Here is a 15,941-nt window from a genome sequence, read left to right on the forward strand (position 1 = left end):
ATTTCCATATTTTATCTTGATGAGACTAATAATGTTTTTTTTTGTTTTGATTTGCAGCTCAGGCCAAAGAAGATGAACTTCTTAGCAAGGGGAAATACCGTAGGAAGCCGCCACATTAAGCAGATGATCATACATTAATTTGAGACATTTGATTATCTAAGAAATAATATGAACAATGCTTAAGAAATGTAACTTAGTTTGCTTTGTTTTTCTTCTCTGTTTGGGTTTTGGGTTTCCAGGGATTTTCTGTCTCTCTGTGGGGGTGGGTTGTAATTAAACATGTTGCATTGAAAAGAAAATTTTCAGTTATCTTGTGCGTTTATTTTGGTACACCACTTTTCCTTACACCCTATTGATACAAATCTCCATTTATGGAGATTTCAGATACAAACTATTTGTATAAATCTTCGGACCCGTGAATATAATTCCTCCACCCCATGGAGGAAACTAATGTTCAATGGGTGCTTCTTACAGGGGGGAAAAAAATGGGGCAAAATAAAATTTTACAAGAAAAGAAGTGATTAGTACAAGTAGATGCAACTGATGGATGGGTACCTATTGTGGACATCACCAGGTTCATCTTACCCTGCAGCCACTTTCCTCCACCCTACTGTGGTTTCACTTGTGCGTGGTTAGGTCCTTCTTGTCCCTCATGGTCTCCTCTCATTCTTACAGGTCGGGGTTCGTCTAGTAGGATATGAACAACCAGGAATTGCATAATGAGGTGGATAATTAGGATCTGAGACCATTCTTCTTTGTTGCAGAACTTCCGCTGCTGCAGTTCCACAGTTGTTGTATCGTAGTACTGAGCCGACAACTTTTCCAGGCTTTGCAGCACCACCTACAATATATAAGCCTTACATCAATAAAAGGAACTGCAGATAGCGGAAGTCAGAAGTTTACAAGTAAGGGATAGATAACTTCATTTACCTTGGACTCTTTGTGGAACTTGGAGAGGACCCCCTGTCATAGAGATCCCATAACTTCTGCTGTCAAGTTGAGGTTTCTCTACTTCTTTTATGCAACACTTGGAGAAATCTTCTGTGACCTCAGGAGGATGCTGTATTGTATTATCTGAGTATATAACACTCGCTCTGTATACACAAGATTTCCGTATAAAACCCAAATCAGTAATTAACCAGAGGGAAACGAAAAGAAGAAGGAACAGCAAGTTAATTTAAAAACTTGGGTACCTAGGCAAAGATGTGTGTTGCCTCTCTGGAGGAGGACCTTTTGAACCGTTCCCATAATGCTCTTCCATATAAGCAAACTGCTTCTTAAATTGGTCAACGGCACTGCACAAAGATTATTAACAATTTAGATTTAGATGATAAAGACCTTCCTGCGGGAATACAATCTTAGGTGTTAAATTTGCCATAAGGGTGAGGAGGACATTATCCTAAAAATTAGAACTTCCACGGAATGAATGTGTCTGGACATTATCCCTTGTCTTCCTGTTTCTCACCTTTGAGAACACAAAGATGAATCGATATAGTTGGCCAAGCTTAGGATGTATAATATGAAAACAAGGACATGTTACACACCACAAATTCCTCTCAGCTTTAGACAGCTGCATGGTGGTTTAATCGCTCTCAATTCAAAAGATACTTGGAGTGTCATGCACTGACTATCTGATTTTATTCAAAATTGGAGGCAAATGAAGGTTTTGATTGTCTCTACGTTTTTGATGCTTACAACTAACTACAAAGTGATAATAATTGTCACAACACATAGGACCGCCATTTGCCTAGGCTTGTGCTACAGGAATGTACTGTTGTGGCTAAAACATTTTGTAGCGAGTAATGACTTGAAGGAAAACAAAAAGAAAAGTCACACCTCATGATGCAGAAAAATATATGAAAAACCTATAATCTGGTATTTAGTGTGAATACCTTGGGTACATGAAGCCCATGGCTTCTGTTCCCTCTAAAAACTCCTTCAACATGTTCGGATGGTACTCAAGAATTTCTCGATAGATAAGCTCTCTCACATCTTCTTTTGTTATCCTCCTCCGCTCAAATTCAAACTCCATTTTTGTAACTGGCTGAGCAGAAGGCTCTCTTTCAACTTTAGCCAAGCCTCTAAAATAAGGATCTGCCAAAGCCTGACACCTTGTGGCACAAATTCGTCTGTTAGTGAGCTGCACATCACAATAATTAAAACAAAAAGAAAACCACTGCCATCATACCTCCTCAGCATTAGGTCGATCTTTTGGTTCAAATGCTAGCATCTTTTCTAACAAACGAAGTGCTAAGGGATCTGCATTTGGGAATTTATGGGAGAAAGGTATTGGTTTTTTCCTCCGCATGCTGCTTAGATACCGGCGGGCTTTTTCATTGCGAACCTGTACGTACACACGGCTCGATTCACTCAAAACAATAGATATATAGCTATTAACTGATCCACTAAAACGGACGACTACATTAGATATTCAAAATAAGAACGTACCCTTGCAATGGCATCACCAGAAGGTGTTCCTAGGAGATCAGTCATCAGATCCAGTTGGTGGACCACATTCTTTCCGGGAAAGAGAGGTTTACCAGTCAGAATCTCTGCAAAGATGCAGCCTATGCTCCATATATCTATTGCTGGTGTGTACTGCAACAATAAATACACAGGAGAATTAGAGACTTATAACAGGAAAGCTGTGATCAAGATAATAATTGGCAAACTTCATTCTTCTAACCAATGGCGGTAAATGGCATGCGAAATGCCAACTATACTAGTTTCCCAATCTTAAGAATACAATGAGAAAGCATCATGTTAAATTATACTAAGGGAATAAAGATGTAAAAACATAGAGTAGATCTCTCTTATATGACTAAGTAATAATATGTGAACATTTCCAAATATAGAAAAATGGAGCCTTCTCACACCTTAGAGAAAAATGATCCACATAATTCAGGAGCCCTGTACCATCTAGTCGCAACGTAATCCTGCAAGGAATAATTAAGGAACCATGAACTTCAGCAAAGAAGCAAAATTTGAGGTCAAAGATGCCAAAGTGCTCACAGTACTGAGTGACAGGATAACTTACTGTCCAAAATATAGCCGTGGGAGCATCATTGAAGGCTACCCTAGCGAGCCCAAAGTCACATATCTTGAGTTTGCAATCAGCATTAGCTAAAATATTTTTTGGTTTCAAGTCGCGGTGGAAAACATTCGCTGCAATGAACACAGATCCAAGAACATAGCAGTCAAGAGATTGAATAACTCAAATCTACCGGCGAATCCTTACAAAATGTGACACATCCAATAACTAAAATATTTTACCTGTATGTATATATTTCATGCCACGAAGAAGTTGATACAAAAAGAACTGATAATGCTCAGGTGTCAAATCGTCATTCGCTTTAATAACTTGATGCAAATCAGATTCCATAAGTTCAAAAACAACATAAATGTCCTTAAACTCCCTTCGCGAAGGTGGCAATAAGATGTGCTTGATTTCCACAATGTCAGGATGCCGAAGAATTCTAAGAAGTTTAATCTCACGAAGAATACGCGTCGCATCTGACACATGCTCAAAGATATCATTAATCTTTTTAATTGCAACTTTCTCTCCAGTGTGTGTATCATATGCAGAGGCAACAACACCATAACTTCCTTTACCAATTACTTCCTCTACTTTGTATCTGTTCCCTTCACCATACTCAGTGAAGAAATCTACATCTCCTGGTGCCTACAGCATCAAATTATATTCATGTCAGTCTTTTAATATCTACAGATACTGCCTGTGTGTGAATCATGACAACACATTGAACATAAGAATCAAAAGGAAACATTACTCAATATGTAAGGAATTTTACCTTCTTGCGTTGATCAGCCATTCTTCCTACCAGTACAGAAATCAAAGCTCACACATTTGAAAGAATCAATGGAGAAAAAACAGCCCTAAAATTGAACCTAGATTTACTGAAATTTGAAGGATCTTTGAACTGAAACTGAAATTGAGATCTAGAGACTAATACTTCAAGATCGAGTAAAACTAATTAGAACCCACGATTTTAAAGCAAGAATTATCAACTTAGAGATCAAATTAAAGAAAACCCAGACTGGAAAAGATAAAGATTTCGATGAATCTAGGACGGAAAAACCTAAATCTTTGTGTAGGACTAATGTAGCTGGAAAATAATAAAAGTTGGATCAAAATAAGGAAAAACCCAGATTTATTTTTAGACAATTATAGTAGAAAAGAACAAACTTTAGAAGATTTAAAGAATAAAAAAGGCGATAATCTCCGAAAATAAGTGGGAAGCCGAAGCTGGATGGAAGTGGAATACCTAAAAATAAAAGGAAAAGAAGAAGATAAAAAATTTAGTTTACTAAATTAGATGAAGAAAATGATAGATTGCTTTTTAAGATAAGATCAAAGTAATTATAGAAAATTCAAGTGAGAGAGAATGAGTGAGATGGATAGAGATATTCCAAGTACTTTCGTTCGCTTAGATTTCAGTGAAAGTAAAAATAATTGAGAAAAAATTTAATGAAGTAGAAGAAAAGTACACGGAGACGAAGAGGAAGAAGAAAGACTGGTACTACTAGAGTAGAGATGGGGTGAGTGTGAGCTTGGAATACGTTATTTATTGGATATGATTTCTTTTACAGATCAACCAACTAGGAGTAGCCTAGTGTTGTGAGAGTACTGAGATCAGATGTTAATTAATGTTTGTAATTAAGTCGGACAGGATGGAGTGCAGGTGTTTTCTGGTGCACGCGTCAATATATTGTGTGTGGGTAGAATTTTTTGTTAATACTTAGTCTTATGTGTCTGGATTGGAAGTCTACTTCATCAAGAATCCCGCGTGCAGTTCGTATGCATTGTTTAACCTTTAAACTCAAAATTTTGTTGGGTTACCTAGATGGTCAAATGGATTTCTCCGCTATGATAAAGCAGGGTAAAATGAATAAATTTGGTTTTCTAGGAGCCCACTAGTATTTCTTTTTAATATAAAATGTTTGTAGGATAAATATGAAAAATAAAATAAAATATTTAGGTGAGATAAAATAGGATTAAAGTGAGATAAAATAGGATTAAAAAGTAGTAAAATAATCAGATTTGTTGTTGGCGTCATTGAACATGTCGCGGGCGTCACTGGGAATGTCGCTGGCGTTTTTGGCATGGTCGCGCATTGGTGCTTCCAACGCCCGCGTTTTTGGCAAGAACGCGCGTCCTTACAACAGACGCGCGTCTGATGTTCCAACTCGATGTTCAGATCTGTTCATTTGAACATCCATTTTCTTGGTTTGTTCGTTCCATAGTGGGAGCAAAATGAACAAACTCTAAGTTTGTTCATCCAATAGGAATTGCTCTTATGGTTATTTAAATCTAGCATCTGGATGCGCTTAATGGAACAACAAAAAATAGAATTAGATCGTGCTAAATAGAACAGCGCAATGGTGTGGTTTTAAAAGAACCTACAACTACACCTGCAAGTATACAGGGTTGTTGTAGATAGGTGGAGTAAGAAGGGGTTTGTCCTCAGGGACTTGGTGTGTGTAGTTGAATCTATGGTTTTAACTACAACTGATTTCAGTACAAGAAGTAACACAAATAGGGGGTTTTGTTTGCCGATACGGCTAGATGTTGGTTATGTAACACAAAATAGAAAACAAGAATGCATATTAAAGGACACTAGGGCAGTCGAATCCACCACCTAATCTCAGCTAAGTCAGTTCAGTTTCAATAATGTTCTTGTCCCTTTTTATGGACACCGGACAAGATGCAAGTCTGCCGTTTATCCAGGGTCTCAATGGATGGATTATTATCAACTCAGCCAATTAACTAATCCCTAGTATTAGCTGTCTTCTCACAGTACAACTAATCACAGATCAATTTGATAACTTAGATAATTAAACCTTTCCTAAGATGGATATTCTAATCGCAATTAGGGTATATTTCCAAAGCACTAACTGTCTTTTCAGGGCACAATTAGTCAAGGGATCAATAACAGACAATGAAACATGAATTGCAGCACATTCATCACAGAAGTATTCTAACTACAATGGATGCATGACATACACTGTGATAGTAAAATGAGGAAGAGCTCAGATTATATTTATCCTAAACAAGTAAAGCACAACAAGAACAATATCAGAAACATGAATCAAACTTGGCAGTAAATTAATGGTTTCATCTCAACCCTAGTAAAAGTAATTAGAACATGATGAACACAATATACTACTACAGCTTGGTGCACCGGCTAGCCCGGGCATCCCCACAACACACACCATATCATCCTATTTATACCCAATTTACACAATTCTAGTTCATACACACAATTCCCAAAAATCCCCAAATTTAACAGTGAATTAGGGCTATGAAATTTACCTACTTTGATGGGTCAAATCTTACCCACAATGTCGACCCAATCTTCCTCTGACTTCACTGCTTCATTCCCACGCCTCAATTTCTTCTTTAGCTTCACCTAATTCATCAATATCTAACCTAGGGTTTCAGGGATAGGGAAGGTGCGAGATTGATGAAGTAGGAGGCTAGAAAGATGGGGAAAATGATGGGTTTTGCTTTTATGGAAAAGGTAGAGTGGTTTGGTGGTGTTTGGTGGCGTCAGGGATTGGTGGCGATGATGGAGAAGGTGGTGACAGTGGAGTAGTAGTTCTGCAGAGGTGATGTGGGGGAAGATGGGTTCGATGGAAAAGAAGGAAGGGTGCGTTTGGTTTGGTAGGGGAAGGTGTTAGGTGCTCGTGTGTTTGGCGAGTTTAGCAATTGTTGATGAACAGCGAGGATGCGACGTTGGATGCGAAGATGATGGAACGATCTAACGGCGAGACAGAAAGAAGCGAGGAGCGACCGTTGGATGCGGAAGTACAACGAAACTGACGGCTCAAGATGGAGTTAGGTGCTGTAGTGTTCGACAGGAGCTTCAGACTTCGATGCACGACGATGAAGCGACCGTAGGATGCATCTGTGGATCCAATCTGACGGCTACGAGCTTAGGCAGGCTTTGGGCTTGGTCTTGGACTTAGGTTAGAGTTTGGGCTTAGACCATTCTGAGCCCACTTCTTCTTTAAGAACAAATTCTTCCTTCCAAGCCCACTTCTAGTTGGTCCGGCTCTTGCAAACATCATTCTTCGCTCCCTTTCTGCGGGAGTCTTTGTCGTTTCTTTGCTCTTTTCACTCCGTGAGTTAACCAGGCTTTATTTAGTACCTAAAAATGCAAAATTAAGTAAGAAAAAATATTTATTCTTGAAAACAATGAAAATACAGAATATGGGATAAAATGTAGAATTAATGCACAAAAGATGAGTTAAATGCCAAGAACAATATATAGAAATATGCACTTTTTAGCACTCATCACGCAACCATCTCAACTGTCGGATGAAAAAATAAAATTATCTCGCTGACTATTCCGTGAAGTAGGATTTTGGTTGCGCGTAACCATTCAGCGAAATTATCTCGCTACTAGTTGACATTCGAGATATATCTGGAAAGAGAAGTAGTATTGAAGAATAGACAACGCTTTGAGCATAAATTGCAACATTTTTTTGTCTAATCCGAAAGCCAAATCCAGCCCATAAGACTTAGCCTAAACGCACTCTTGTGTGGACACTCTAACTATTTTGGAGAAGAAAATCTGTTGGATTGAATTCAAATCATTTGAGAAATAAAAGAATAAAGACACATGTCGCCCCTAGCACACAAGTAACGTGTTTGTTTATGTAACCTGTTATAGGGGCTGATGATTCCATTGGAGGTGCTGAACCATGATAATAATGTCTACCACATTGGTTACGGGGTGTCTTAGTATCATGTTAAAGGTCTAGATTACCCTTATATTTTTAAAAGGACTAAATTACCCTCATATTTATTCAAACCTAATCATTAAAAAAAATAGTTTTTCTTTGATAATCATCATCAAATATATTTAAATCTTTAAAAAAAAATCATCATCAAATTGCCCGTATAACAGGTTGCAGATGGAGTTACGGGTTGTTATTCTTAATTAACAAACCGTAACTATGATTTCTGAAGGTGTTACGGTTGGTGATTGAAGAACTACCGACCGTAAATCCTAAAAAACTATTTGGAATATCCAGTTACGGTTCATTTTGTAACCGTAAAAATATTACGGTTGGTTTCGATTTTAACAATACCAACCGTAAAAATCCTGAGCGAAAATAATTTAAGTTCTGAATTTGATTATGGTTGGCTTTGACTTAAATGTTAACCGTAACTAGTTACGGTTGGATACTAGCCACCGACAAGCGAACCGTAACTTATTTACGGTTCACCTCGTAAGATAACAATCCAACCGTAACTGGATTATGATTAGGTTTTCCCAATTTTAACCAGTTACGGTTGGATGTTCATCAGATACTAACCATAAATAGCCCCTACGGTTGGCTTTTGTGGTTAATTTCAAAATGGCTCTTACGGTTGGTTTCCATAGTTAATTCCAACTGTAAATTGCCATGAAATGGACATTTGAGCTAAGAGATCAACCATAGTAGGATCTTCATCGTGGAATATCTGTAAAATATGGTTTCTCTATCATATAGAGATTCACCCACCTTCAATTTTCCACTGAAATCATTCATTTTGTTTGAGTAAATCAAAATCTAGGTTTTTGAAATAAATCTCAAAAAAAAAATCTCTCTATTTTATCTCTCTACCAAACCCAACTCTTTGATTTAATTTTTCATTAAGTATAAAAAAAAATTCATTAACCTTATGATTAGCTAATTAAATTAACAACATTCTAATTGGTGACCCTTTTTGTCATATTATATCAGCCCCTCTAATGGGTTCATCATCCCCTACAACAGGTTACTTATTGATCAAATGTACAACGAGATCCCTTTTGTGGCAATTTTTTTGTAAAATGAAACCTAACTCAAATGTGCAATTTGATAAAGAGATTGGAAATCTTTGGTGTTCATAGTTAGTCTTTTCACTGGACAAAATTGTCCTTTTAGGCTAATTATTAGTATAACTTATGTATCCTATTTTTTCAAGGGTATAATGGGCAAGCAAACTGGAATATAACATATCAAAAAAACCATGTCTTAGAATTTTACAAATTTTATCTCGTTAGAAAGATTTTAAAGAGATCTACACAATGAGTACAAACAACAATATCAAATTTAGAGTTTTCACGAAAAAATTCGGAGGTATTTATCCTTTTAGGCACAATTTTCGAAAATTGGATGCATAGCCATTATGTAAACCATCACAAATGGTGCATAACACATTATGCAACCATATTTTGGTTTATGCATCAACTAGTTTTCCGTTGCAACTAATAAAATAATAAAACAATGTACTCCCTCCGTTTTAGGAAAAGTGATACTTTTTTTCTTCAATTTGACCTATTTATATAAAATGTCAAGGATCACAAATTTTCTTTTACAATCCCATTGCAGCGGTGTTTCGTTTTCTTTCGGTCGGCCTTCCTGTCGTGGTACCGGTGTTCTAGTCCAATTCCTAATAAGTTCTCAAAAATTAAGCATGTCCAGATTTTCAGTTAGATTCTTCTTCTTTTTTTTAAAAAAAAAAGGTTAAATTCATCATCATTTAACAAAGAAAACAGATGCAACTTATCATCACTTGCTTGCAAAATCAAATTACAGTAGATTTAGCAAATTGCTTGTCGGCCTAGCTAGGGGAATTAGTGTGTTGCTCATATTGTGATTGTTGTTTCTCGGAATACATCATTGTTTGTACCGTGTATAAAATACACGGGAGGCTCGCAAATCAATGCAAGGAGGCATGCAGGGCAGATTAATGCCATGAGGAATGCAGGGATAGGTGCGTCAAAAGCTGAAAAATTATGCCACGAATTTCCATGCAAAAATCAGCAAAAAAAAATAGGGTTGAAAAAATCGTTGCGAGGTTGAAGAAACTGTTACAAAGGTTGAAGAAACCGTTGCGACGTTGAAGAAACCGTTACGAAGGTTGAAGAAACTGTTGCGAAACAGTTGAAGAAAGCGTGGCCAAAACAGTAGCAGCAAGTATTGCGAAATCCAGAGAACAATAACAGTTATAAATTTTACAGAAACGTTACCAAAGCTTCTTCTCCATTCAAATGAGCCGAGCCGCAGCTATGAGCCAAGCTTCTCTAAGCCGTTCTCGGACGAGTCGAGTTGTTCGAGCTGCTCAGGTCTTGAGTCAAGCCGCTGCAATCCTCTAGCCGATCCGGATAAGCTAAGCTGCCAAGCCGTTCACCTAGAGCCAAGCCGTGATGTACGAGCCGAGCTGTTCGAGCCTCTCCAGACCGAGCCAACCAAGCGTATCCGTTGGATGTTTTCACCCAAATTCCAGATACTTACGGTTATTTCTTCCCAAACCACAACACCTGACTTCTGCCACATCAGCAATGTTTGCACAGTCAGCAGTGCTACATCATCAAACATACATGCCACGTCAGCAGATCGGATCCAGTCAGCGGTGTCGCGTCCGTCATGTCAGCAACCAGTCAGCTGTCGCGTCATCAACCGGGCAGCTGCCACGTCAGCGACTTGTCATCTAGCTTGTTACCTGGCAGTGCCATGTCAGCACCATTCGGGTGCCACGTCAGTCATGTCATCCCAGTCAGTATTGACACGCCAACGCTTCTGCACTATCATCACGCCACGCCAGCAAATGCACTCGTTTCATCCAAATATTGTTTCGTCAATAACTTCTTCGTTTGAAGTCCGAATTGAGTGATTTTCGGCTCGTTAGAACCGTTTTTCAATTTCCTACAGCATGGAAGCAAAACATTCTGTGTTAGAGAAACTTTTATATGCACTTGGGGAAGCAACATGATTGAGTTCGAGGTTCGTGGATAACAACATGATCGAGTTCGTGGTTCGTGGATAGAGACATGATCGAGTTCGAGATGAGGATTGCATAGACCCTTCAATATTTAGCCTTGCATCACTGCGCAAGCACCTAAATCCTCACCTTGCACGTGAGCATATAAGTATTGCTTTTATCGCAAGCATAAAATCTCGTCTTGCACGCGAGTATGAAAGACTTGCAGCTTGGCAAGCATAAAGTATCGTCTGAACCACGAGCCCAATGCCCGATATTGGTCCAAAGACTCGTACTCAACACAAGCAACATCCAGCCTGCCCGAGCAGCAAGTGTTAGCCTTGTTACGTTGCAAGCAAAAATCCTTGCCCCAGCCGCAAGAACACACTACATTCTACTCAAGACTCGACTAGCTATCGAGCATCACAAGTCTACCACGTGGCAAAAAGTCTCGCCTAGCACGTGAGAAAATTTTATTGCAGGTTATCACAGTTGGGGGCGTCTTTGTAATGTCTCTACTCACGCTTGGGGGCGATTGGCGAGTTACGTCATCGACGATCGAGGAGAAGGAAAAACAAAATTCTTAACTCCCAACAAGTTGGAGGTTAAGAGGGGGCGATGTATGTACCGTGTATAAAATACACGGGAGGCCCGCAAATCAATACCAGGAGGCATGCAGGGCAGATTAATGCCAGGAGACATGCAGGGCAAGTCAATAGTCATGCAGGGCAGTTTCATGCAAACTTAATACCTGGAGGCATGCAAGGGAAGTAAATACCATTTATGTTTACCTCACAATGAGGGTAAGACCCTAATTCGCAAAGGTATAAATGGAGGGAAATGTAATCCTGGGGGGGGGGGGGGGGGGTAGAGAAAAATTAACCAGCAAACCCTTAAGGTATCAGAAATTATTGTAACCCAAAACATCAACAAAATATCACTCCCCAAGGAGATTCATCCGTGGACGTAGGAAAAATTCGCCGAACCACGTTAAATTCGTGTGTTTGTCATTCTTGATTATTTCCTGTTATTAACCCTGTTTTCATCAAGAACACCAAAATCATCGTGTTTAGTGCCTGAAAATATTTCTGGGTACAAACAATCATTTATGAAATTGTGAACACCATACGAGGGGACAAACTCATGGTCGTACCTAGTGCTTAGGCCACATAAGCAGCCTCCTAGCGCCCCAAAATGATAGGTCCCCGAATATTTATTTTTTTTAATTTAATTTTTGTATATATACTAATTAGGGAAAAATATCGTTTGGTCCTTTTTTAGGTGGTCGCATGTCTGTTTAGTCCTTTGGGAAAACGCCTTTACTGTTTGGTCCATAATTATTTAAAAATATTAAATGGACAATAGTACCCTTCCGTGTTAATTTCTACTTTTTTTTTGTAGCAGTTCATTCTTCAAAATGAACTCTTGTTAATTTCTACTTATTTTTTCAGAAACAACCTAAAAAAACCAGAGTTCATTCCAGAAATGAACTCCATATAAAAAGCTAAAAAAACAGAGTTCATTCCAGAAATGAACTCCATATAAAAAGCTAAAAAAACAGAGTTCATTCCAGAAACGAACTCCATATAAAAATCTAAAAAACAGAGTTCATTTCAGAAACGAACTCCATATAAAAAGCTAAAAAAAAACAGAGTTCATTCCAGAAATGAACTCCATATAAAAAGCTTAAAACAGAGTTCATTTCAGAAATGAACTCCTGATAAAAACTCTTCCGTCGTCTTCAACAGCAGCAACAAACATCATAGTCTTCAAAACAACACCAACAATATCGTATTCATCATCTTCAACAACAACATCAAACAGTAGAGACGAAAAAAGAGACACAAAAATTATATCTTCTTCAAAAACTAAATCATCATCATCGTCTTTGGCATTAGAAACATCATCTTCATCATATTTATAATCTTCCTCATCTTCAGCAGCAGCAGAAAATCAACAAAAAACGAAAAAGAAACGCAAAAACGTCATCATCATCATCATCTTTATCGTCTTCATCATCATCATCATCAACAATAGCATTAACAGAGAAAAAAGAGCCCAAAAACATTGTCGTTCATCATCATCTTCATCTTCTTCATCATGAGCAGAGAAAAAAAATGGGGAGAAAAAAAAAACTAGATCTGGAAATAAAGAAGAGAGAGAATGTAAATCTGAAAATAAAGAAGAGAGAGAAAGTAAATTTGAAAATAAGATATTTTCTTCTCTTTTTTTGGGTATATATAGATCCAAAAGGGTATTTCCACTACAAGATCACAAATACATCATCCATGATGTCACCCTAGGACCAAATCATTATTGCTAGGACCAAACTATAATATATATTTCCAAAAAGGACCAAACAGACAATTGACTAGGTCAACTGGACTAGACTCCCTCTAATATATTAATTGTAAGACCTATTGGTATTTCCTACAACTAATTATTGCATCAAAGGAAAAAATGGAACCACCATCGTGTAGTGTAATTTTTTCAAAATTCTAGAATTTCTTATTAGTTGACCCAAGTTTTAACTATTTTGGCGAATTAATTCTTTGGTCCCAAATAATTATTATTCAACTTTCTACTAAACAAAAGTAAGAACCTAGCTAACTGGCAAAGTTATATAAGTACTTTCTTGATGATGGCATTTTGAAGGCCTTTTGTATCAAGCTTAAAAATTATCTAAAGCATGGCATGGGTTTCGATATTGGTGTGCATGACTTGTATGGCGAAATGAAAGTTCTAAAAAAAAAATCTTGAAGAAACTGAAAGTGAAATTGAAATGTTGGATTTCTTGAAATATATGGAAGATTGCTTCTGCAGAAATTACATATAAGATTTTATTGACAATTCTTATAGTTACCTCTTTAGAAAGAAGTTTTTTCAGAGTTGAAGTTGATCAAGTCTTACTTTCGTTCGGCAATGTCACAAAATTTTTTTGAATAACCTATTAATGTTATCTATCGAGGTCGAAATGGTAAACAATGTGGATTATGATGTAATAATCGACGAATTTGCATCGAGGAGGCCGACAAGGTCAATTTTTAATAGATTAGCTATGTAATTGTGTGTGTTTACAAATTTTATTGTATATTACTTACGTTATCTTTTAAACAATGATATTTTTTTTTAGGGATCTCATTTTAGGGTTTCGTATAGGGCCTCTAAAAAGTTCGGTACGGCTCTGGATAAACTTGATTTATGAAATAGTCTAATTCGTGTCAATGACGACCAACTTTTTTAAGTACTTCCAAGTATATTAAATTTCTTATTTGCATCAACTAAGTTAACATGGCGTCATTAGGGGAGACCCTGAAAGAATTAGGGGAGACCCTGAAAGAATTAGGGGCGATTTTTTTATTCCAACTCATAGACACGTACCTAAGTGACCTTCTATAATCGGTAGTTTAGTATAAAGTTTTTGTCTATCGATTACTAGTTTGTTTAAGAATGGGATATTGCCATAATCGGTAGAATAATAACATATCATATCTACTGATTGTTAAAGTAGAAAACTCAATTTTATCGATTTTGCGAAAAAATGAATTTGGGGCAACCGTTTATAATCGGTAGCAAATGAACATCATATGACTACCGATTGTATAATTGCCGACATAACCTTTCAATGATTAAAACCACCCAAAACCTAGCCTAGGAATTTCATTTCATTTTTTTTTTAACTCTTCTTCTCCTCTTCTTCTTCCCTTCCGATTTCGGAGAGTAAAAACAATATTCCCTCGTTCTCAAACTTCAATTTATCGTCGTCGTTCATCGCCGAATCAAAAACATCGTCGATTCTTGTATAAAACGATGACTAGAACTAATGAATCTACGATAGCTCGAGTAAAAAACGTCTATCGTGGTGACGATCCAAAAATTGGAGAAAAATTAAAGAAAAAAGTGATTGTAACTGCTGCAAATGACGAAGAAGACGACGAAGACGACGACGAACACGAAGAATATGAAGATGATGATGAAGATGAAGCCGCTCATGTAGGTGGTGGTGATGATTCTGATAATCAAACTCTTCAGCAAATGGACCCAATTAGGTAAGTTTCTATCGTTTTATGTGTTTATGTTGCTTCAATTTGACGAATCCATGAAAAAAAAGTTCTAGGGTTTTCGGTTATTTCCCAGAATCGGTCGTTAGATCTTCATTTTATCTCCTAATTGTGTCCATTTTCTGGGGTTTTCGGTTACATCGACCAGAATCGGGAGTTAATTTTTATAGCTTACTCCTGATTATATATAGTTGTTTGCCACTGAACCCTAAAATTTACATTATCGATAGCTAGGTTATATTTTTCCTTACGATTTGAACAGAGGATTAGAACATGTAGGACACACAATTGGTGCCCAGAATCGGAAGATACTATATAGTATTTGACTTCCGATCCATAGAATCGTAGGTTAGACGAATTCAACCCACTACCGATTATGTAAGTTGTAAAATTTGAAAATTTTGTGATTTTGGCAAAATCCAATTTCGGGGCTACGTTTTAATCGGAAGCCAAAGGATATTTCTTTACTTCCGAGTATATGTAATCGGTGGATATGTTAGATTGTTTTGTTCCGATTATATATGTCTCATGACATTATGAATTTCTGGACCCAAATTGATGCATATTCCGGAGATAAAACTAGAATATGACTTTCGATTGTGTGTGTAATCGGAAGAAAAGCTTATAACCGTGCTTCCGATTGTTCATAATCGGAAGTTTATATTTCCGATTGTGTAGTTTGTAGTGTAATTCTTACGAACCAATTTTATTGTTTAGGGACATGCGAGGTAAGAAAGATCAAGGTACAACTGTTACAGGCCTCTTCAAAGAGGGTGTAATAAACTAAGCGTTAGTGTGCGGAGAGAAAAGAGTCAAAAAGAAGTAGAACCAAGCGCTCAACAAGGAACTCAAGAATTAGAACCAAGCGCTCCAGAAATCACTCAAGATGAAGTTGGTACACAAGGAAAAAGAGGAGTTATAAGGAATCCAATCGCGAAGAAAGCATCACACCTTGTCCCCATTGAGTTGAATAAGACGGATTTTGAAGAAGAAATCTCGGGGCTGCCTAGAGATGGAGGAGCATTGTTATTTGGCTATAAAGACTCCTGGGCCAAATAAATCTACGAAACCGAGGTAATAATCGTATTCTTTTTTACTAACATATTGTCGTTTTATTCGTAATA

The 15,941-nt window shown here is 37.4% G+C and overlaps 1 pseudogene; it reads right to left on the reverse strand.

Annotated features, from left to right (window-relative positions):
* Positions 1 to 267: 267 nt before the first annotated feature.
* LOC113345390 lies at positions 268 to 4,570 on the reverse strand (annotated as a pseudogene).
* Positions 4,571 to 15,941: the final 11,371 nt, after the last annotated feature.

Source organism: Papaver somniferum, unplaced genomic scaffold, assembly GCF_003573695.1.
Source record: "Papaver somniferum cultivar HN1 unplaced genomic scaffold, ASM357369v1 unplaced-scaffold_81, whole genome shotgun sequence".
NCBI lineage: Eukaryota > Viridiplantae > Streptophyta > Magnoliopsida > Ranunculales > Papaveraceae > Papaver > Papaver somniferum.